This window comes from Salvia miltiorrhiza, chromosome 3 (genome assembly GCF_028751815.1).
Source record: "Salvia miltiorrhiza cultivar Shanhuang (shh) chromosome 3, IMPLAD_Smil_shh, whole genome shotgun sequence".
Taxonomy (NCBI): domain Eukaryota; kingdom Viridiplantae; phylum Streptophyta; class Magnoliopsida; order Lamiales; family Lamiaceae; genus Salvia; species Salvia miltiorrhiza.
The window spans coordinates 44,664,391-44,689,736 of record NC_080389.1 but is presented as its reverse complement, the minus strand read 5'-3'; the positions used below and the strand labels follow the sequence as shown (position 1 = coordinate 44,689,736).

Below are 25,346 nucleotides of genomic sequence, written 5' to 3'. Positions count from 1 at the left end.
ATCCTAGGGACTTTTAGGAGTTACATGTTAGAAGTGTGATCCGGGGACGGTAGCCTTGCATGTAATCAACGGTTTGTATGCCACGGGAGTGGGTATAGACTAGTTTTGAGATTGCCTTAGGAATCGTCTTATTAATTGAATTGAACATGTTAGTTAGGAGAATCTGTTGAAACCTTTACCTTGAGAATTCTTCTCTTATCTGTTTCTCCGTATTTTCGCAGCTTGATTTATTTTGTTTCCTGTCATTTATTTATTTATTCTGTTTTAAAAACAAAACTCTCAACTTCGATTTTCCAGATAGAGGAATAATAATCTAGGATAGGCATTGGTTCTAATCAGTCTCTGTGGATTCGACCTTGTTTACCGCTATACACAATTGCACCCGTACACTTGCGGCGTGTTAAATAAAATAGCGAACAATACCACACAAATATCTATAATTAGCCAAGATAAGATAATCTCACAACTTAGATACTTCCGTCATTATCAATAGATATTGTCCAAACCTATATAGACTGTAAACTTAATTTATTCTATAACAGATTATCCATGTGATCTTCTGTGATCGTTAATCACCACATGATCTTTATATAGAATCTGGATATTATTATAATATAATTAATAAATAAATATAATGCAAACTACTCCCTCCATCCCAATTTAATAATCCATAGGGTCTGGATTATAATGACATTTGGTGTAAATAATGAGTTGAGTGAAAGTGGTTGTTATGTATTAATTTTCATTTTAAGAAATCGTGACCTATTGAATTAGGACGTCCAAATAAAAAAATATGGACTATTAAATTGGGACGGAGGGAGTATATGATAAACATGTTTATTCTCATAAACCATGAAATAAGGTTAATACAAGCATGTTTTGCAGTATATATAAGCCTAACACTTATTGCCCAAATTTATGAACATTAGGGATATATTTGCCCCAATTTATTAATATTAAAGACCTATTTGCTTTTCATTATGAACGATAAGAACTTATTTGATTGATTTTTCATATAACAACTAACTAAGATTTTATGAGTTAAAAAAACAATAAATTCATCATCTATAAAAGATATGAAAAATGAGTTTTAATAGTAATATTTTCCCACCAAATTTTTTATCTATTCTCTTCTCTTTCTCTCTCTCTTTATGTTTTGTTTATTTTCTAAAAAAACGTCAACTTCAATTTATGAAAAAAATATTCAATATGAATATTAAATTAAAGATCATACAAAATCTTTAATTGATGTAAAAATTATAAGACACAATATAAGTCATTGTTCATTTAAAATGTTCAAACACACTTTTTTTTCTCTCTCTCTCGTCTATATCTAAAGCTGAACATTTTTATGGAAAAATAAGTACATGTCACTTTTGAATTTAGTCATTTACATATATTTAAGCTAGTTTTTCAATACAACTAAGGAGAAGGAGATTATATTGATTCATTTTAGAACTTTTAATTTCAAAAATAAAAATTTTATAAGTGAAATTTGTATCAATTTAATATAAATTTGTAGATAAAATTAAATTAGTTATACATCTAAATATAAGAATTTCAAATATTATAGTATAAATTTATTTATTTTAGTTATATTTTGTGTGATTTATTTACCTATTTATTTATTTCTATAATAATATAGTTGCTGTTATCTTTTTTTATATATTATTTGTATTCTTTCTGGCTTTTTAAATAGTTTTGGACTATTTAATTATAGGCTTTTTAATAAGGGTTAATTGTATATAAATTATTGAATTTTCAACAAACTCTCATTTTGTACACACACTTTAAAATCTATATTAAAATCACTCAACTATTTTTTTTTTTTTTTTTTTTTGCATATTTGCCAATTTTTGGGCCAAACTTTGTACCTGAACAACATAGTTTCCATCCAACTATACAATACCTAGTGGTTGGGGTGGTTGCCTGTTGTCCAAGAGGTCACAGGTTCGAATACTCTCGGTCACAATAACCACTAGGTGGGGTGTGTGTGTGGTTTGTATTATTTATAATGTAATTTCATCAAAAAAAAAAAAACTATACAATACGAGTTGTTTCTACTTTTTCACACACACATTTATGCAAAATGAGTATATTTAGATCATGTCACCACGTCGGAAAATGGACGAATAAGCAAAATGAGAAAAAATAGTAGTTGAATAATTTTAATACATATTATAAAGTTTGTGTGTAAAATGAGAATTTGATGAAAGTTCAATAATCTATATGCAACTATCCATTTTAATAATAATATAGTTTGGACTTTTAAGAGTCCAAAATTGTTAGAAATTAAGTGTGGACTATTAATTTTGTTATATTGATGCTTTAGTCTTATTTTCTCAATATGAGTTTGACTTAAATTATTTATTTTACAATCTATAAATTTAGTTATTATTATTTATTTTTTTTTATAAGAAAAAAGGAATTTATAAAAAAACCATGGGTACCAGCAGTATCAAAATCATTAAATTTAGGTATTATTATTATTATTATTATTATTATTATTATTATTATTATTATTATTATTATTATTATTATTATTATTATTATTATTATTATTATATAATACTCATTAAATTTAATATTATATTAATTGAGTTGATAATATTGTTAGTATACCCTATTTCACAAATCAACTATTAATATTTAAATTAATAGAAATTTATTTTATTGTTAATTATTCTAATTCATAAATAATGGTACTTTAATATTTATATATAATTTAATTTTTTTAAAAAATAAGTAAAATATATTGTGACTCCGTGCATTACATGGGAGTGCATGCTAATTTTCTTAATATACCAATTATTAGAACAAGAAATGCTTATTCGATAAGGATATCATAGATTATATTAGTATATATGCATCGAAAATGGTAAAACAAGAAATAAAACACGATTTGCATAACGAATCTAATGAGATTTGAGACACCAACATGCTATCTGGAGTGTAAAAATAATCACAGAAACCATCCAATTGTAGGTATTATTTTATGTAGATGTATTAACTTATGTTTGTATGTCCAGTTTTATTTGCAGAATTAGTATAAAAATGTAAGTTAACAGATGATGTAAGAAGGATAATAATCATTAATAGCTTTAAAAAATGATATCATCACCATCGTGAGATTATTTATCAAAAGTTTTTTTATTTCTAATTGGGATCTGAATCGTTACTTGGAATCGTCCCATTTTAGCTGTAAAATACTCGAAATTGGCAGCTGGATTTCTGATCGGTATCTAACACAGTTTACGATACGATCCAGAACTTTCTAGACTCGACTTGATTATTGGGTTTGTCTTGGCCCATTTGCAGTTCGCACTCTTTCATCTTCAGGGCCTGCTGCGCCCATTTAAAAAAAAAAAAAAAAAAAAAAAAAAGAAAGAAAGAAAACCCTTCTTTGTTTTATTTTATTCTTATAGGCTGCAGTTACTTTGATGGATAAATTTATCTATGAAATGATGGATAACACAAATTTATGCTTTTAAATGTCTCATTCCTTTTCCAACATTTGACACAAAAAGAGATGCTCACCATTTTTTCTTCCTTATTTTCATTTCAAGGATGGATAATATTATCCCTCCATTTTGGTGTGATAATATTATCCATCCTTGAAGTGAAAATAAGGAAAGAAAAATGGTGAGCATCTCTTTTTGTGTCAAATATTGGAAAAGGAATGAGACATTTAAAGGCATAAATTTGTGATATCCATCATTTTTCATGGATAAATTTATCCATCAAACTAAACGCAACCATAGAGAGGAAAAATTAGAATTGTAGATTTTTGTAGGGATATCAACTCAATTCGAAATTCATGGTTTGACATGAATAGATCGATAGTCTAATAAGGTTGTGGCTAAAATATTCTAGTTATATATATATATATATATATATATATATATATATATATATATATATATAGGGAGAAGTTCTATTGAGAAGCATCAAATGTGCTAAGAAGTGAGAAGCAATCTCACCCATACATTCCATACAATCTAACGGCTCATTATCACTCACGATTCCATCGTTCAAAATCTTCTAAAGGATACTATAGACTTTTAACTTTTCATATTATCATTAATATAACCGATAAGATATCAATCAAATTGTGATAAATATGGAAGATATTAGATATTGTATAGATAACGGTTTCACACAATTTTTGATAGGAAATTCTGAATTTGTATGGGAATGGGATCATAGTATTTCGTCGTAATTCGGACACTTGTTCGGCAAAAGTTTTATGCACTCCACTTGTTCGGCAAAAGTTTTAGTCGACTTACTAAATCACCACCTATAAAGATGAAATGGGTATATGATACACATCATGCGTTTTGTGGAAATATTATTAAACAATAAGGATCCAAGTATTGTAAGATGAATATGGCTTTTGTTTTTTCATAATATTCTACCTACCATTACTATAATATTAATTATATAGATAGTAGAAAGGTCAGCTTTCATTCTATCGAAATTAAGCAGTTGTTCGTTTTATTTAATTAATTGTCATGAACTTATTTTGGAATTAAGATGAACATGAGTTCTTTTTTTTTTTTTTTTTGAGAAGAAGATGAACATGAGTTACCGACAGAATATATGTCAATTTTTTGGAATGAACATATAGCAATTAAAAAGACAAATATATAGGGGACACCAAGCGGTGCGACCTCCTGTCTCTTGTGTGTGAACAGTGAGGTTACGGGTTCAAATCCCACTGCTCCCTCTCCCCAACTCCCCCAAGTGAAAAAAAAGACAAATATAAGCTCTAATTTTACAATTTTTTATCTTTGACCTAATTTGATTATAATACTTTTTAACGATAATTAGCTCTTTTCCAAATTTTGTAAAAACTATTTTATCGAAATTAATATTCGTGCAATATAATATAATGATTTAAAAAAAAAACTTTTAAAAAAAATCTAACACACCAAAATTAAAATTACTCCCTCCGTCTAAAAAAACATGAACATTTGGATGTGGCACGAATTTTAATAAATGTTAGATAAAAATTTATTGTGAATAGAAAATAGGTCCCACTATATAAAAAACAAAGGTAAAAAGTAAAGAAATTATGGTGGGGTAGTGTTAAAAAATAGAAATGTTCATGCTTTTATGAGATGGAGAGAGTATTGATGAACATGTGCAATGATATATATGAACATGCATGCTCACTAATTTTGTTAGTTGTATATTCATCCAAAGTACTAATTTGTCACCTATGGATTCTAGTTATATACTTTTAAGATATTTGTTAAAATGATTTCTTAGATGATACAAACTTCAGGTTTGGACAATACAAACTTCGATTTTTATTGAACGTGTATCACAAAGTAACGAACAACTTCCTTCGTTCATTATACTGTATTTTTTAATACGTTCGTTTGAATTATATAATGAACGTTATCTTATTTTTATTGAACTGTATCACAAAGTTTACCGAACTTCATTAGCGAACGTATTATATATTTACGTTGAACTTAATTTCACAATTTGATGAATCTGCAACACGGAATGTTTAGAATTATACAACACAATATGTCTACCAATTTTCTTTTCATATTCATCACCTTTGTTATTCTAGCTATCATACTACAACACACACACACACACACACACAAAAACCATTTCAGAGCCAGCATTCATTTGGATGTTCCACAAATAAAGTTGAATTTCATGTTTGTCATTCCATCCCCAAATTTTTGCATGTTCAATGTATTTTAGAGTAATATACTCCGTCAATCTTTAATTCATTTTAAATAAATGTTTATTCATAAAAGAAAGTACAGTGTTCACTAAATTACTTTAATAAGTGCGCACAAATATGTTGCCAATATGCTCTTTGTATTAAACTAATTTATATTCACTAAAACCTAACGAGTTCAGTAAAATTTAATTAAAATTTCAATATTTTGTCACGAAAAAGTCATCAATATATTAAATACATACACAAGTAATATCATCACCATCTAAGGGAAGATCGCGCAATTTATCAATCTCCATAACATTTTCCTGCATTGGAATTTCACAATTTGGATGAACTTATTATATATTTCTAATGAACTTATAACCAAATTGTTATGCATAAACTATACAAATTCAAAATTCAAAATTCAAAATTTAACTATGTATATATAATATGAACTTGTGCTACCATATACTATGCATCTCGAATTAGACCGTTTTGTAAATCATATCATATTTTGTATAGTTACATTAGCTAATACGTACAGTAGAAAATTAGACCTCTTTGTAAATCATAAATTTACAAATTAGATTAGTTTCATTAGATTAAATTAATAGCTATATAAAGTGTTCCATGTACATTGCGTGAGTGTAACGTAATAATCGCTGTGCATTGTACATGAGATACACTAATAATAAAGGTGTGTTTGCTTTTTAATTGTTAGAGTTATGTTTGTTAGATAGTTGACAATTGGAGTCATGGTTGAATATAATTTCATATTTGATGATGGTCTCTCAAACTCTAGATGAGATAATGCTCAAAACTCCAGACGAGATGATGCTCTTTCATGTTTTAGACGAGATGATTCTCTTTCAAGTTTCAAACAAGATGATGCTCAGAAGTTAGAGGTGATCTGTCAAGTTTGCGACGAGCTGATGCCCACAACTTGGTTGGTCTTAAAACTCCAAATGATACGATGTTCGATAAATCAGTTATGGTCTTTTAAATATCAGGCGATATTATTTTCATAATTAGTTATGCTTTTAGAAGTTCGGAATTATATGATACCTATGTCAAATTTATATGTATTTCTACTCTTTTTTTTTTTCTTACGCGTCAACTTTTTATAAAATTTCATATGAAAATTAATGGGCACTTTTATGATCTCAACAAAATTAATAATTTAATTGCTAAAAGTTGTTGACATTAATATAATTTAAAATGTATTACTAATTTAATTTAATTTAATTTAATTTAATTAATTATATAAATAATTTACATAAAATATTATTTTATATAATTATCATAAGAATAACATAAAATATATAAATTACAAGAAAATATGTACCCGTCGAATTTCGACGGGTAATACACTAGTTTTGTATAGTTACATTAGCTAATACGTACAGTAGAAAATTAGACCTCTTTGTAAATCATAAATTTACAAATTAGATTAGTTTCATTAGATTAAATTAATAGCTATATAAAGTGTTCCATGTACATTGCGTGAGTGTAACGTAATAATCGCTGTGCATTGTACATGAGATACACTAATAATAAAGGTGTGTTTGCTTTTTATCCTTCTAAATGGAGGGACAACAAAAATTTATATCACTCTTTGAAGTGGAAATAAAGAAGGAAAAATGGTGTTTGTGTAAAATGTGGGATAAGAAAGCAACATTTAAAGGCATGAATTTTTGTTATCCCTCCATTTAGAGGGATAAAAAAACAAACACACCATAAAAACACTATTAAGTATATAAAATAGGAACAAAATCCTACCATTCATTCAATTGTAATTAACGGCCCAGATCTAAAATCTTAGTATTTGACCAATTCATGAATTAGAACATTTAATTCATTAGTTTATACGAATTAAGGGTATAATTGTGAACAATTATTTGTTGACCATACATGTATATATGATTTTACCGAAATTGGCGGTAATGAATATGGCAAGATTTGGATTCCATATCAAAAATAAAATATGGTGAAATGAATTGGAAAGAGAAATTAATACACATGATCATTACCTAGCATAGAATTTCGCATTTTTAAGTGTGTGGAGAAGAAAAAACGATTCATTGGTACTATTGAATCGTGAAGCATTCTCTTTCTACATCTGTTATGAATCATATATATGTTATATAGAAATATTGCATAACGAATTATATCAACATTTATTACGAATCATATGAATATATGATTAATTATATTTGAAAGTGTTTTATGTGCATCTGTCACGTACGAATTATATGTTATATATAGAAGTAGTGCATAACGAATTATATTACCATTTGTTACGAATTATATGTCTAATTATTGTGCATAACGAATTGTATTGTCATTTGTTACGAATTATATGTTTATATATAAATATTGCATAATGAATTATATCAACATTTGTTACGAATTATATGGCTAATTATATTTGAAAATATTTTTATGTGTATCTGTCACGAATTATATGTTATATAGAAGTAGTGCATAACGAATTATATTACCTATTTCTTACGAATTATATGTCTAATTATTGTGCGTATCGAATTGTATTGTTATCTGTTACGAATTATATGTTTTGTACTATTGTGTATGTAATTGATAAAATAATAATTAAGTAATTGAAATGAACTTTATTTTGTATTCTTAATATTAATATGAATTAAATAACTTCCGATTTGTATATATTATGACCTGTATTTGGAGTTCATAAAAGGTTAAAGATTTGAATGGCTTTAAAAGGTGGAAGACGTGTATTAAACAAATTATTAGAGAATATATGAAAATAAAGATTTGATTACCTAAAACAAATCTTCTTAACCGAAATTAAAATTGCAGAAATTACTAGCTTATCCTCAAGGTGATCAGGCATTAATTATAATAATTATGATTAGACTAATTTCAAGCCACAAGATCATTCAAGATCTAAAGGATAGGATTTGTTCATATTTTATACACTAAAGTCATTACAAGAAGCTTATTCAATACTATATACTGGCTTATTTAATCATTCTCATTTCTCACGAAAGATAGCATTCTTAGTATAACTTCCTCTTATATATATATATATATATATATATATATATATATATATATATATATAGCATCTCGATAGAGTTGGCTCGAGAATATCTTGAGCCTGATAGATTGATCCCAAAAACGAGAGAATTTGCCTGATTAATTGATTTCTTTTCGTTTTATATGATTTTCAAACTTATTACACTACTTTACTTTTGAAAGTTAATAAAAATAAGATTTTTTTTAGATGTTTGTGGAATGTGTATTTTGATTCAATATTCAGAAGTTACACTCATCATTTCAATTTTATGTATATCATAAAAGAACGTGTGATGAACTCGAACTATTAAATGTTGGTAAAAAAGAACTATTATAAATTTATAATCATTTTGTTATGAATTAATCATGCAACCTCGAGGGTTTGAAGGACGTCCTTTCGACTTATTTACATGCGAAAAGTAATGAAAATTTTGTAACTCGCATTCTTTAAAGGATTTCAAGTTTGAGTGCCCTAAGCTACAATGCCAATATTAATGTAACTATATATCTTCATCTACATATAAATTATATGTAAGATTGGATATAATACGAAAATATAATAGATAAACACAAATTTCATAAGTGGGAAGAGCATTGGTTGAAAAATTATCAAGTGGGGGATCAAAGAATGAATGCCATTACATTATAATGTGGCACGAGTTGTGACTTTGGGCACACAATCAAATTGATGCTATAGGATCAAATTATGGTCAAATTTGAAATGCAACTTTACAATAGATGTTATTCTGTCCATATATTCCAAACAAATGTCAACCCTTCCACGAGTTTTGTTTAATGGGAAAATTATACGAATTAAAGTGGTCAATAGGATTACTCGCAGTCCACACAAAAATGATGTGACCATTCAGGGTCACGAAAAGCTATCTGAAACAAAAAATACTAGGTTTTATAATTTTTAGTATCGATTAAGCATACAAACTTACTTGTTTGGTACGAGTGATTAGGGTGTATAATAAACCTATGATACCTTAATATTTTGTTTGGTAATAACTAATACGAAACACATAGTCCTTTATAAATTAAAAGCCCGAAAATATTATAATTAATGATTTGAGGGATTATGTATACCACACCTAGTGGTATACGTAATACAAATCTTAATTATAACTATTATTAACTTTATATAATCTTAATACATCATACCAAACAAAATATATTATATTTTACAGATATTTTAATACTCCTTTTTACCAAACATGATACTAATATAACATATAGTCAAAGACATCCCAATCAAATATATCACATGCACCTTATCTCATATCGCGTACCAAACGAGCCTTATAAGCCGATTAGTTTGGATTTTCTTTAGGAAAGCCGATAGTATATACTTAGCTAGACAATATTTGCTAGTATTAAATCAGATAAAAAAACACTAGCTAAATCTTTAAGTGACTTCAAAGTGACATATTAAAATAAGAGTAGCGCTAAACATACATAGTATGTACGCTATAATGCCTTTAAAAATCAAATTAATCGAATTGATTCAATTTTTTATAATCCATTATTAAATTTAATTCCCCAATTAATCTATATTGTGAAGATTCTAATGATATTCTTTTCCTTTTTTCACTTCAATAATTTTGGGAAAAAATGATAATTTTTCCTTCTTCTTTTTTTTACTTCAATAATTTAGAAACAAATCATTGATTTATTTCCTTATAGAGGGCGTTTACTTTGAAGGATTAACTCTGATAGATAAAAATAGTAAAAATAGTAAGACTAAGAGCATCCGCAATGGGAGTTCCTTGATAGCCTATTTGATAGTGGTTGTGTTATTGAGTAGGTAGTGCTGCATTGGGGTTCCTTGATAGCCTACTTGATTTTTTTAGTTTTTAAAGAGGAGAGAGAAATTTTTAAAGAGGAGAAGAGAATTAAAAAAAAAAAGAAAAAAAAAGAAAATCACTCGAGCATACTCGAAAACTCGAGTAGCACTCGAGTAGCTCCTCCCTGCATCGCCTACTCGAGTGCAATACTCGAGTTCGAGTAAGGCATCGAGGATGCCGATGCCAATGCTCTAATCATTTGTTTACTTAGATATATTGAAACTTTGAAATATCCGAAGACCTTTGATTATTTCTATCATTTTAAGATAGTTTTGCTTAATTGATTCATATCATATCCCATGAAAAATGTGAAATTGGAGAAATTCTACTATTGAAGATAAAAATATTCAATCATGTATATAATAAATTATGCAAAGTAAACGCCCATTTAATGTATCTTTTTTTTTGATGAAATTTCTAAATAAATAATACAAACCACTCACACACCCCACCTATGGTGGTAATAGTGGCCGAGAGTACTCGAACCTGTGACCTCTTGGACAACAGGCAATCACCCCATCCACTAGGCCATCCCATTTAATGTATCTTTATCGAGTAACACGTGGACTGGGCGCAAGTTGCATGGTTAAATACCCACGAGACCCTTTTTTTTTTTTAAATCGTGTATAGGGAAATAGTCTCCCGTCCCACGACTTCATATATCATTTTTTTATTTGATCAATTTATTTTCTCTATTCTTATATAAAATTTGAATAATAGTCGTTCCTTATTAATTTCTTCAACAAATATCTCTGCTCTGCTTACGCGCGCGCGGTTTCATTCTCATATAATACGGCTGTGTTAAGGTGCAAGAAAATATCCTTAAAATTATTTAACATTGAAGATCTCACTTATGACTGATATGCATAACAGCATACATATTTCTTTATGCTTTAAAAAAAATAAAAAAATGTAGGAGCAATAATTTTAGGTCATCCATCATGTGCATGCATGGTGCAGAAAGAGATAAGTCATTGGTCTATCCAGAATATATTCTTTTTATGGGCAGTGAGATAATGTTGCAGAAAGGAATGGACAAAAATAGAATAAATTTGAGAGAGTTACCAAAAAAGAAAAAGTATGTTGATTGGCTGTCACCGGCGCCAGCTATAAATAGAATGCTCAAGGAGCAGAGTAATATATAAGCAAGAAAAATGGAGTGTGTATGTATCTTACTATTTAAGGAAAGGGGGTTCTTGCATGAGGGTAAGAGTTCAAGTTTGATAGCCAAGGATGACTTGCCTGTGCCAAACTCATCAAAACTCGAAACCATCATGTTTTGGTTTTTGATTTTGTTGGATTTAGGCAGTCTCCTTGGCTAATCTCACTTGCTCTTCTCATTCATGCTAGGCCTCCTTTTCCATCAATGCAGCTTCTTCTTCATCTAGAGAGAGAGAGAGAGAGAGAGAGAGTCTTGCTATTTAAGAAAAGGGATTTCTTGCATGAGGATAAGAGTTCAAGTTTGATAGCCAAGGATGACTTGCCTGCGCCGAACTCATCAAAAATCGAAATCATGTTTGATTTTTGATTTAATTTGTTGGATTTAGGCAGTCTCCTTGGCTAATCTCACTTGCTCTTCTCATTCATGCAAGGCCTCCTTTTCCCATCAATGCAGCTTCTTCTTCATCTAGAGAGAGAGAGAGAGTCTTGCTATTTAAGAAAAGGGATTTCTTGCATGAGGATAAGAGTTCAAGTTTGATAGCCAAGGATGACTTGCCTGTGCCAAGCTCATCAAAAATGGAAATCATGTTTGATTTTTGATGATGTTGGATTTAGGCAGTCTCCTTGGCTAATCTTACTTGCTCTTCTCATTCATGCTAGGCCTCCTTTTCCTATCAATGCAGAGAGAGAGAGAGAGAGAGGGAGAGAGGCCTTACATGATGGTAAGAGTGGTGTTTGGTAGCCAAGGATGACTTGCCTGCTCCATTGATTGATTAATTCCATATATATGTTTGTATATATGAGATTAATTTGGTGGTTTTGGGCAGTCTCCTTAGCTAACTTGACAGCCTCTTCTCCTTCATGTTAGGCCTTCTCTTCTTCAATATTCAATGTACAGGTATATATATCTCATTTTCGTCTAATACTCCACAAACCGTATTGAAAAAGTCTCGATCGTGACGAATTCGTACAATTGATATCTCAATCATCCTTCTTTAATTTCCTAGTGTTTTATTTATCAAAAAAAATCCTATAGCGTTCAATTCTCCATTTCCCACATAAGCCCAACTCAGAAAATTAAAGCAGTGACAATATATATATATATATATATATATATATATATATATATATATATATATATATGACACGCAATATATAGTTTAAAAGGTTTTCAAGTATAACTAAGATTTGATATTTGTATTTCACGCATACATTACTGTCAATTGGTTACAACATAATATAACTATACCTATTACAAAGAATCATGTTTTACAGAATTTGATTTACTTATTATATTCCTTATATATACTTAATTTAAGGGTGACCGTGTAATTCAATAAATTAAACATATATATGACAAATCTAAACATTAGTATGGTATATATTTTATATTTTAAAAATTTATTGATGTAGTAGTATCCATTAAAATTCTATATATATCCACATAAATTACTATTTTTTGTTCTGTAAAAAATATACTCCCTCCGTCCCACTCCAATAGGCTCGTTTTCCTTTTTGGGACGTCTCACTCCAATAGGCCCAGTCTTTTTATAGAAATAATTAGGGCTTTATTAAGTGTAAGTATGAGGGTTAATTAAAGGAGATATACTCCTAATTAAAACCCCACATTACACACTCTACTCATTCACGCCACTCATTCACAACCTCTTTCTATCATTTCTCTCTCTAAGCAAACCCTAGAATCGAAAGGGCTGCCGACACCCTTCTTCAGCCTCCACCGCAACTCCTTCACCGATCGACCGCAACCCACCTCTTCGATCTCCCACCGTGATGTGTACTCCAAAATCTCCTTTGATTTGTCCAGAATTCAACCAATCCTTTGGTTGAATTCGTCGATACCGAGTCTCTGAGCGGTGGTCACGTCTCCGACTCGCAATTTTTCGATGGTTGTGACTCTCGTATAGATCTTGGTGGCTACGTCCCGTGTCTTTCTCGAGAGGGTAGAAGGAAGGCGGATCGACAGGCTAGGAGGAAGGCGGTTCGACAAGCTAAGAAGAAGGCGGTTCCTGTGACAGATCTACCAGAGACCTTCGTCTCGGAGTCCGAGCCACCTGATGCAGTGGTGGCTGAAGAAGATGAAGTGGCGGCGCCAGATTTTGAGGAAAAGGCGGAGCCTCCGCCGTACCGATTCCAGAGGATTGTAGATCGGTTCACCAAAATCTATTTTCCCTCACTCAAACAGGTGAAGACTTTTCTTTTTGTGCTCTGGTATCTGTGATCCCTTGATTTGTTGTTTTAGCATCTGTTATGCTTCGATTTGTTGGTGAAACCCTTGATTGTTGCATCTGTGATGCCTATTTGGCTGTGTTTGCATCTGTGATGCCTATTTGGTTGTGTTTGCAAACTGACTCCTCTTGAATGCTTTGAATTGCTCTAAACCATCCCAAGTTATTGACATTTGTGTCAGGTGAGTTAGGTAGTTGTTGAACAAGTCTGATATCAAAGCCATTATGAGAGGCAGCCTGTCTGAACTCTATATCTGAATAACTTATATGTGGCTTTGCATTATCTTGTTGAATGAAGATCAACTTTGATGCACCTTGAGGCCATTTATTCATGATAGCTGGAATAAGCTGGAAAAAAGCAATAAATTGAATAAATTCATACTGCATTGCACTTTGCATACTAATTCTATGACATAAAGTACATTTCGGCATTACACATGCACAAGTCCTTGTGTGTCTCCATACTTGGTTGATGAAACACTCTTTCATCACTACTTTAGTGATTGACTGAATTGGTTTAGTCTATGGTGTTCTTATATTCCTGTTCTTGCTTCTTCTCTGAGCTAGAATAACTTGTGTGAAAATTTTCCCATCAAACAATACATTGCCATTCTCATCAAAGAGTGGCCTGCATACCGCACACAAAAACATCACCTTGGTGATGAATTTTTTGCTCTTACAGCTCCTGTAAGGTTCAGGCTCCTCTTTTGTGAGATAATATAGATTACTTGCCTTTGTCATGTAGAACCATTTCTCATCTATGTGCACTACAGTATGCATTGTCTTAAATTTCAGAATATTTGCAATCATATCATACTCTAAGGTTTCAAGAGAAAACCTTAACCTCAGTAGCTATTAGGGGTAGTGAGATCAGGTTTTATGGCATTCGTATGCACTCTGATTAGGCCTAAATGAACCTACCCATCTTCCCACTGTGCACTTGTTAACTTGTATTCCAACTGCCAATTTTCTAATTGTGCCTCTTCTACATTGCTCTAGAGCGAGCCTGAATTTGTGCTATGTCTATCTGGACTCTCTTTGTCAAACGTGGTGTCTTTTCTTCGATGTCAAATTGATAAGCTGACCTTGTTATTTTTGTTTCTTTGCTTCAGCCCACAATCGAGTGACAGTTCAACTCCCTAAGTTGAATTTGACGTCGGCTTCTTTCATTTTGCCGTATTTGGGTTTGCCATCTTTCGAGTTTTGAAGAAGAAATTGGACAACCATCATCTTCTTATCATCTTCAAGACCCCTCAAGTGCATTCTGCCGTCTGGAATTTTAGTATGAAGATTTTAGTTTAGAAGTGTAGAATGTTGTGTTAGGAAATGAATATTTATAGGAGTGTAGTGGTGTCAAGCTTTAAAAATCTGGCGCCTTTTTTTGGGGTTGAAATTGTTTGTAAACAACCGCCAATTCATTTGGCAATTTAATGAATCAGTCGCTTTTTTTAATTTTCAGAATGAAGTGTTCAATTAATTGGTGTCATTTTCAATGCATTTTGATTCAGCTGCATAATTCAATTTTATTTTATTTTAATTCACTTAAATTTAATGAAGAAGGTATAAATGAGATAAGGAAGGAAATATGATTAAGGAAAAATAAGGGAATACTTAAAAGCTTAATCTTTTGTGAACTACACTACTTATCTATCAAAAAGTAAGTTTCTTAATCTCTGTGCCGAAAGCAACTGAGTCTATTGGCCTGGGAGGGATGGAGTAATATTTTATAATTAAATTCAAATGAGAAGTTTAATTTTTTTTTTATAATAATTGGAATTAAATTATTTATGTAAACACGAAACCTAGAAAATTAACATGAATTCATATTCAATATTCTTTTCTTTTTTATTGTGTTTTTTTTTTCTAATGAGGACAAAAATAGGTAACACTTTATTAATTAAATTTGATTTTGATTATTTTTGTTATTTATATTACAGCTAATTTTTTAAGATTATACTTTCGGGAAATTATTCAACAATTAGAGCATCCGCAATGGGCTTACTTGATAGCCTACTTGATAGTGGGGGACCACATTGAGTAAGTAGTGCTGCATTGGGGTTACTTGATAGCCTACTTGATAATATTAGTTTTGATTTTTATGTTTTTCATTTAAATTTAATTGCTCAAATTTAAATAACACAATTTATTTCAAATTTAAATTGCATTAATTTTAAAATTCTAAATATTACATAAAAGTTTAATAAAATAAAAAAATTTTCTAAAAATTAACTACTCTGGTCCTAGAGGTCCGACACGTGCCCAAAGGTGCTCCATCAAATCATTTCGGAGCAGAGCATGTAGATGTTTATCTCGGAGAATTGTATCCCTTCGCACTTATTCCTCGAAGGACATCGGTGTTTGTCCAGCACTCTTCGTCGAAGCACTGCTAGATGCCCCGTCATCATCTCTCCAGTTGAGAGTCGCTTCACCTTCGTGCTCCACAATCATGTTGTGGAGAATGATGCAACACAACATGATGTCCTTAAGGTGCTCTACGTACCAATTGCGCGCCAGACTTCGAATGATTCCCCACCGAGCTTGAAGGACTCCGAAGGCGCATTCGACATCCTTCCGTGCCGATTCTTGCATCTTCTTGAACCTTGCCTCCTTCGGATTGGTTGCCATTGATGGACTCTTGACGAAGCAACGCCACTCCTGATATATGCCGTCACACAAGTAGTAGCTCATCCGGTATTCGCGCTGGTTGGCATGAAAGACCACCGGCGCCGCAGTTCCTCCTAACAAGTCGGAGAAGAGAGGCGACTGATTCAGCACATTGATGTCGTTGTTCGAACCAGCGACGCCGAAGAAGGCGTGCCAAATCCACAAATCGTAGGATGCAACGGCCTCCAATATCAAGGTGGGCTCTCCCTGATCCCCGCGTATGTAGGCACCGTGCCACGCCTTTGGGCAGTTCTTCCACGCCCAATGCATGCAGTCTAAGCTCCCGAGCATCCCGAGAAAACCGTGTCGCGCCTCATGCATATGAAGAAGGCGTTGGACGGCGCAGGTAATAGGCTCCAAAAGCCCGGATGACCGCCTTGCAGAACTTCTTGAGGCATACACGCCCGGTTGAGTTGGCCAGTTTGAGATACTCATCGAAAACATCCGTACTAACCCCGGTGGCTAATTGGCGGATAGCCGACGTGCATTTCTGTAAAGGAGAAAGTGAGACTCGACCGATTGCATAAGTGCTCATATGGAAGAAAATATCTTCACCTTGAACAGCCTCGACGATGCGAAAACGACGCCGGAAAAAAGTAGGATCGTACGTTGGATTGTCGATGAAGTAGTCTTGCATAAGACGTACATGGGCCGTTTCACGATCACGGTGGACGTATGATCGGGGACGTTTGACACGCGCCGGCTCTGGCGCCGGTGGGGAGCAGTATGGAGCAAGCACTTGTTTCTGCAACTCTACCAACTCCATGAACCTTTCAGCTACTTCGTCGGAATCAGGTGAAGAATCATGTTGGGGTGACGCCATTTTTGGAAGAACAAAGATGATACTCCCTCCGTCCCAAAGGAAATGTCCTCCTTCTTTTGGGCACGGTTATTAAGGATGCATAATCTGCCTAATCTAGTAGAATATTATGGAAATTTCAGTTTCTACTAGATTAGGCAGCATATAAGATTCAATGACATATTATGCATCATTTCAGTTTCTACTAGATTAGGCAGATTATGCATCCTTAATAACCGTGCCCAAAAGAAGGAGGACATTTCCTTTGGGACGGAGGGAGTATTTTGCAAGAAAATTTGAAGAAGGAAGAAGGAGTGAGTTGTGATGAATGAGGGAGGGAGAAGTATTATTTATAGAGAGAAAAGAAGAGAAAAAAAATAAAAAATAAAAAAAGGTGTCAAACGGCTAAAAGAGCCGTTGGAAAAAAAAATCAAAAAAGTCATTGATTTTTTTTGTTAATTGAGGCACGTGCACAGCAAGCGCTGCTCGAGTGCTACACGAGCACTCGAGTAGACCCCCCCTCGCAACGCCCCTACACGATGGCAACGCTCTACTCGAGTAAGCCATCGAGTAGAGCGTTGCGGATGCTCTTAGTTCAAAAAATATATTAAAATGATAAATGTTACAATAAAAATGAAATAAAATGTAAATTTACACTCATTAGGTTTTTTTTATTAGAATATATTTTTAGTGTACGAATACACGTTATCCCTGGTAATATTGAAAATTAGTAGTACTATAATATATACGTGTAATAAAGAAACTAGTTAGTGGCTATAGATTGCTAAACACTCCTTCTAAATACTGTTTTTGTTTCAAGCACCTATATAGATACTGTTTTGATCGTAATTTTTTTTTGAGATAATTATAGTTTATAGCCCGAATTTTCAACAAATTTTAATTTATAATCTTAACTATCATTTATTTTCTATCTCTTGAAACAATTAAACATCCTACAAGTGATGAAATCCCCAATCAATAATCTATACCTATTATAAAAAAAAGTAAGTCGGTTTCTGACGACTTTATCAACGGAATCGATTCCGTCATAGATCTCCGACGGATTCACGACAAATAGTATTTTTTCAATCTATCGTCGTATTTACCGACAGATTTAACGACGGACCTCGACGAGTAAATTTTCCGCTAATTCTACGACGGATTTACTGATGGAGTATCAAGTTGCAGAATTACCGGCGAAAAATTTTCGTCGATGAAATATTATAAAATTTAAATATTTAATATTTAATATTTGTTAACAGCGGACTTTAGACCATCGGCCAGCCCTAAATATTTAATATTTGTTGAACTGCGTCTTTCCTCTAAATTCATTCTTCCTTTCAAAGCATTGCACCCCCTTCCCAAAATCAAATCGGAACCCGTGCCGCCTCCAATCCTCAAGTCTGCCGTCGATGCGCCCACCACCGCGCCGGTCTCGTTGTCACGACCGGCCCTAATTAAGGATAATTAAGCCGGGGAAACCGTGACTAATGGAGGGAGATTAGGAGCGGGGTAGAAAGGGGGGATAATCAAACAAGGAAGGATCACATTTCATCATTTTTAATAAAAGGGATATTTATAATATAACGGAGGTTTAGTCGTATAGACTCAAATAACTAGTAAGTTTGGATAACTCCGACTTAGCCAAAATAACATAAAACTTCTGAGTACGCAGCGGAATAAGGTTCTGATTACATGTATGAAGACATGTATCCCTAGAGTTCATTAATACATAATAAGACAAAAGAGTCCCGTTCGTCACTTCATCACCATCGGCAGCTACTCAACCTGCACATTTAGAAATATATGCAGGGCTGAGTACAAAAGTACTCAGTGGGCACGTATGCCTAAGTATAAAAATACATGCTTCAAAACTGTAAATTGTCATGCCATCATAAACAGTACAGCAAGGGAGTTTTTCGCTAAAAAGGCCCAAGCTTACTAAGTTCATTTGTGATTCTTAAAGTTCGACTGCAGTCTAAGTTCTCTTGTAATCTATCATATCTGGAACTGTGTGCCGGAGAGGTGGCCACCTCTCACAAACACTTGACCGGCCAACCCGCTAGATGACTCACGGTCACTGGTGTACACTAGCCCTGGCAGGATAGCTATCAACTGCTCAGGACCCGAATTCGATTGCATAATAACTGGCAAAGCCACATCAGATAGATATCATACCAAACATTGAAACATTTATGGCAAGACAATAGTTGAAATAATTTTCAGTTCAATGATTTTGCCATGAAATAACTTGCTTGAATGTAACATTTAAACTCATTTGATATATATGAAACTGAAATTAACAGTTAGATCATCTCATGCATTCATTCGTATAAGAGGCCTACGACACGCAGGGGATCTCTATATACGTATAGTAAAAGTAATGCCCACCTGATAGCAACTTTTGCTTTGGTAAAGTAGCTTCTTGTCTGGCTATTCTTACTCTCGCGCTTCACCTTTATTGCGATGATATAAAGTAAGATATTTGCTCGAATGAAATCCTCAATTAATGAGAATGCGTAATTTAACTATGCATGACTCGTATTCCGATAATTATTATTCTGAGATAATAATCTGGGAGATTCTATTATAAATCCTAATTGTCGGATTAAATAAATAAAATTAACTAATTGAGGATCGTCTCATGAGGGTGGATAAATAATTAATCCGCTCATCTTAGAGTATTCTAACTCACTTACTAATTAATAGCCTCATTCTAAATTAATCAATAATTAGAATTAGCTCAATTTAATAAATAGATTAATCTAGACTACCCTTAAATTGGGCCTGATTTTAAGCCAAAAATAATAATGGCAGTCCAAATAAAAATTAACTCTAGCCCAAACTAATTAAATACAGCCTATTATAAATTTAGATCTGCAGCCCACATAATTAAAATGAAGGCCCAATTTTTCGGCCCAAAGAGAAAAAAATCAAATGGCCCAACTCTTTTTCTTCCTTAACAATCATCCGCTCTCTTTCTCTCTCTCAGAAACGCTCACAGCTCTCTTCCGTAAGGGCGGCTTCGTCCGCCTCCTGCTCCGGCCGGCGTCGGTCGTCGCCGCGCCTGAGCCCGGCGCTCTTCTCTCTCTTGTCCGCCTTCGATTTCCTCATGAAACCGAGCTTCCATCTCCCTCTCCTCTTTCGATTTCGGAGGCTCCGTCTCTCTCTCCACGCGAGTCCTGCCGCCGCCGTCTCCGGCTGTTTCAGCCGCCATCGATCCGGCGCCCTTCTTTCACGTCGGCCACCCTTCTCCTTCCACGTTCTCTCTTCTCACAGCGCCTTTCAAATCTATGAAGGAAACCCAAAAAGGGAAGCCCCAAATTTTATTTCCTCCTCTGCCTGAACCCGCCGCCGCCGCTGCTGAGGAACCGGCGAGTGGCCGTCGTTCTAAGCTTCATGTTCGGTTGAGGGCGCCGCCCCTCTCATCCGATTCACCTTCCTCAGTCTCGACGAAGCAACCCAACCGAGCCCTAGGTTCCTTCGGCTCAAGCGACATCGCCGCCACTGCCTGGGCTCGATCGCGCTTCAGAAATTCCGGCGGAGTCGACGCCGCTCTTCGGCTTTGCCTGAAAACTGGCGTCCCTCCTCCCACTTCACAGATGCGAGGTAGAAAGGAGGTGAGCCCTAATTTCCTGGATTAGAAATCGCCTCCACCGCCGTCACCGGAAAACCAGCGAGCGAGGCCGCTTCTGACGCCGTTCTGAGGTCCGACGAGGTCGGCTCCTTCCATCGCTGTCAGTGCTGGGTGAAGGCACCATGAATCACCGCTGTTGCTCTTCCGAGCTATGGTGAGGCCGACGCACCATCGTTTCTCCTCTCAATTCCGCAATTTCAGAAATACACAAACTCAAAAGAATTGAGCCCTAGCTTCTCTTTCCACAAGGCGTCGCCGCTCTGTGATTCGGTGAGAGTCATCGTCGACCTGTTATCGCGAAAGGCCGCTGCCTTACTCGACTTCGGGCGAGACAGTAAAAGCTTCACCATCGTTGCTTCCCCTCGGTTTGACGGAACAGGAAGTCACCCCTCTCCCGGTTTACAGAAACAGGTACAGCAAAGTACCTCTCCCCTTTCCCCAAAAATGCTAAGTCAATTCAAACGCTATGGTTATTATGCAATATGAATCATCTTCACACCTTAGGGATTTCATGATTCTCGTGGAAGGGAAAGAGATTTCTAAAGCTATTGTTCATGAGTCTAGTGAGCTCTTGTTTTTCTATAATCTTGTGTTAGTGAAGTCTGTTGTTTCTATATGGGAAAAATGATTATGTTATTTATGCTTATTCTGAATTCTTTAGAAAATAACATACTTGTTGGATGATATGCAAACTGGATTCGAAATAAAGGAGCTTAGTATAGATACCTTGCAATTGTTTTGTGTTGGTAGCTGATGTTGTTGATTGGATTCAATGAGATGAAAGCTGAAACAGCAAATATTGTTTCTTGACAATTTCAGGAGGTACTAAAGAGGAATGGAGGAAATTCGAATCAAGACTTACCTCTCAAGGTTTGGCAGCAGAAATCATCTTACTCTCTCTCAAATCTGGTGTCTAAAATCTGGTGTCTAAGGGAATGAATGAAGAGTGTTGTTGGCTGATATGTTTATTTGAAGGAGTGCATTAATGGCTATACTTGAGTAGTCTACTAAAATGGCTGATTTTGTTCCCACACGCATGCCTTCCCTTTTCTTTTCTTGATGTAGTAGGTAGGAAGTTTGGTTTGTTTTCTTGATGTAGTAGGTAGGAAATAGGGATGTAGTGAATAATAAGTTGTAAAGTTGTGATGTGATGAATAAAATAAATCATTCTCTGTTGGTAAATCTATATATGTTATTAATCTCGGGTCTTGCTAAAAATACAAAATACTCTAAAAATTCTCATATTTTGATTGTTGACTTCTCATCCATTAACATCGTGACTTGTAGAATAAATCTAAATTAAATCTGTAGATTTAATTCACTTCACAATTCGGAGTAAACTCACGACTCAAGTAATAAAGTTAAATAAATAGAAATAATATTTTGATTACAAATAAAATAATAACTTGGCTTCGCTAAGTCAATTATCATTCTGAAATAAATCATTGACTACTCAATAATTCAATCGTGGTCATCTCAGGTAATGACATCTAATTCAGAACTCTTAGCTGAATTAACTGAATATTAATCACTGGATTAAAATCAACTGAAAGATGTAAAAATAAATATTGCATTTATTGCTCTTAATCATAAAATAAAATAGCGGGCTACTACACTCGTGGAAGAGAGATTGTTTGTTGAGCAGTTGCTTCATATTGTTTGTTTGAGCAGAGAGATTGAATCGACGAGAGTTCTAGATGAAACTCTTCCTCTTAAGATTTGGATTAAGGTTGAATTTTATCAGTTTTGTATGCTTGTGGTTTTTCTTCTTCTTTTTTTTTTCTTTTTTCGTTGCGGGTGATAAGGAGATTGAATTTCTACATTTTTTGGGGTTTATCAGCAACAATTTGTTGTGCACAAAAACTCCTGTGAAACCGAACAAATGACACTTTATCATGATAAAGTGTCATTTGTATGTTGAAGTAGTGTCATTGGGAAGTCGGTTTCACTATAAAACCGATTTCACATGAGACCACCTCTTTGTTGTGGGGGTGAATGAAGTCACACATGGACTCGAGCGAATGCCTCTTAAAATCGAGTACCCCAATCAATAATCTATACCTATTATAAAAAATATATAAAATTTGATTTACCTAGTTATTATTATTATTATTATTATTATTATTATTATTATTATTATTATTATTATACAAAAATATGTTTTCAGTCACGCGATTCTAAATAAGTTACTCACTAACTATTTATATAGCACAAAAACTTGCGTCCGTTGTCCGCATTATGCGGACAGATCCTATCCGCAACCCGCCTGATTGCTCGCCACCCGCCTAACCTGATTTGTGCCATTTAATAAGTATCATTTACTGTTAGTAAAAGTATCGTTTCATATATTAAAAGTATTATTTACACGTAATAAAAAATAATATAATTTGTAATGTATAATTTACTTTTATACAAAAAAGTATCATTAGTTTTTATAAAAAGCATCGTTTTCATTTAAGAAAATTATCATTTGTATCACGCTTTATGTGCATGATTTCATTTATTATTGATAATTGTTATTAGCAAAAGTATTGTCTATGTAATATAATTGAATGAGACGGAACAGACGAATGACAACGAAATAGATCAAATTTGTGCACAAAGCCCCGGTCCGCACAAATACAGTCTCTCGTATAAGAGACTCAGTCCACACAAGTACAATCTCTCGTATACGACGAAACGGATCAAATCAAAGAATTATCTCGATTTAATTTACTTTGTTTTACACAACTACAATTTCAACTTAACAAAGATTAAAGTTCCTCAACCCCAATTTATCATTATTTTTTTAATCTTATAAGATATAATCATTTTACAAAAATAGCTCTACTATATATGATTTTTTATTTTCATTCTATATACTTCTAATTTCATTATTTTTCAATTTTATCTCTCTAAATCACAATCATCTGTATAGGTTATAACATCAATTATTCAAACATTTTGATAAACTTTTAACTTTTAAGGCATTAAATACACCTTATAAGCTTTTAAATTAAAACATCTCCATAAGTTGTTGGTGATTCTAAACATAATCTCATTTTAATAAATGTATTATTTTACGCCCCACCGAAAATTTGTTATATTATTTTACACCCTGCCGAAATTTTGTTATATAAACATGGTACAATCCCAAAAAGTTTGAGAAAAAGAAAAAATTGCAGATATTTGGCTTGAGCAAAATAAAGTCAATACACTAAAAAAAAGTCAATCGAATTATTATTTATGAGAAAGTTAATTTGGAGGCTATGTCCGTAAAATAATACTTTTATCAATATACTTTTTTTAAGAATTGATTATAGCGAATAAAAAAGAAACTATGTTCAGAATCATCATAAGTTATTATAGGTTCTCTAAAATAAAACTAGTCAACACTTTTTTAATTCGCCTCAAGACCAATAACATAAATAATTTTTTCTTTGCCCAAATAATCATAATCATATTTTAAAGCCCAATAATTGTATCATTTATATTTATTAATACGTCATTCCGTGTGATACATGGGTAATGATGTATTTTATTATATTAAAAAATTTAAATTATGCAAGCATGTCAAAATGTCATCATATATGAGTTAGAGTAATTGGTATAGAAAATTCATGTTAATTTAAATATTAGAATTTGATTTAAAATAGTGTATAATACGAAAATTATCAACCGAGCAAACTATTAAATTTAATGAGTATTTAATAATAATAATAATAATAATAATAATAAAAATAATAAAAAAATAAAATAATAATAATAATAATAATAATAATAATAATAATTATTATTATTATTATTATTATTATTATTATTATTATTATTAAATTTATAGATTCTAAAGCAAATAATTTAAATGAATTTCATTGTGAGCAAATAACACAAAAAAATCAATATAAAAAATTAATAGTTGTCATTTAATATAACAATTTTGGATTCTTATCATTAAAAGTTCACATTTAAATCGCCATATTAATTGAAAAAAATCAAAAAAATTACAAATAATATAAAAGATAAAACATAGCAACAAATATGATTATATAAATATATAAATAATTGTACACGGAGCATGACTAAAAATTAAATAATCTGACTCATTTGACAACTCTAACAAGTTTTAATAAAATGATTAAATGGTTGTGAGTGAAATGAAAATAACAACTTTATTAGAGTGTTAAAGTGATTAAAACATAGTAAAAAATCACTTTTATGATGTGGACAATTTTTCACTATAAAAATTAATATTCACCATTCAATTTTTGGC

General features: G+C 32.6%; 1 long non-coding RNA gene across 1 annotated transcript; it reads left to right on the top strand.

Annotated features, from left to right (window-relative positions):
- The first annotated feature begins 12,867 nt into the window (after window positions 1–12,867).
- LOC131016036 (uncharacterized) lies at window positions 12,868–15,458 on the top strand. Its single transcript, XR_009098832.1, has 2 exons — window positions 12,868–13,954; window positions 15,110–15,458. It is a non-coding gene; the product is annotated as an uncharacterized LOC131016036 (long non-coding RNA).
- The last annotated feature ends 9,888 nt before the right edge of the window (window positions 15,459–25,346 follow it).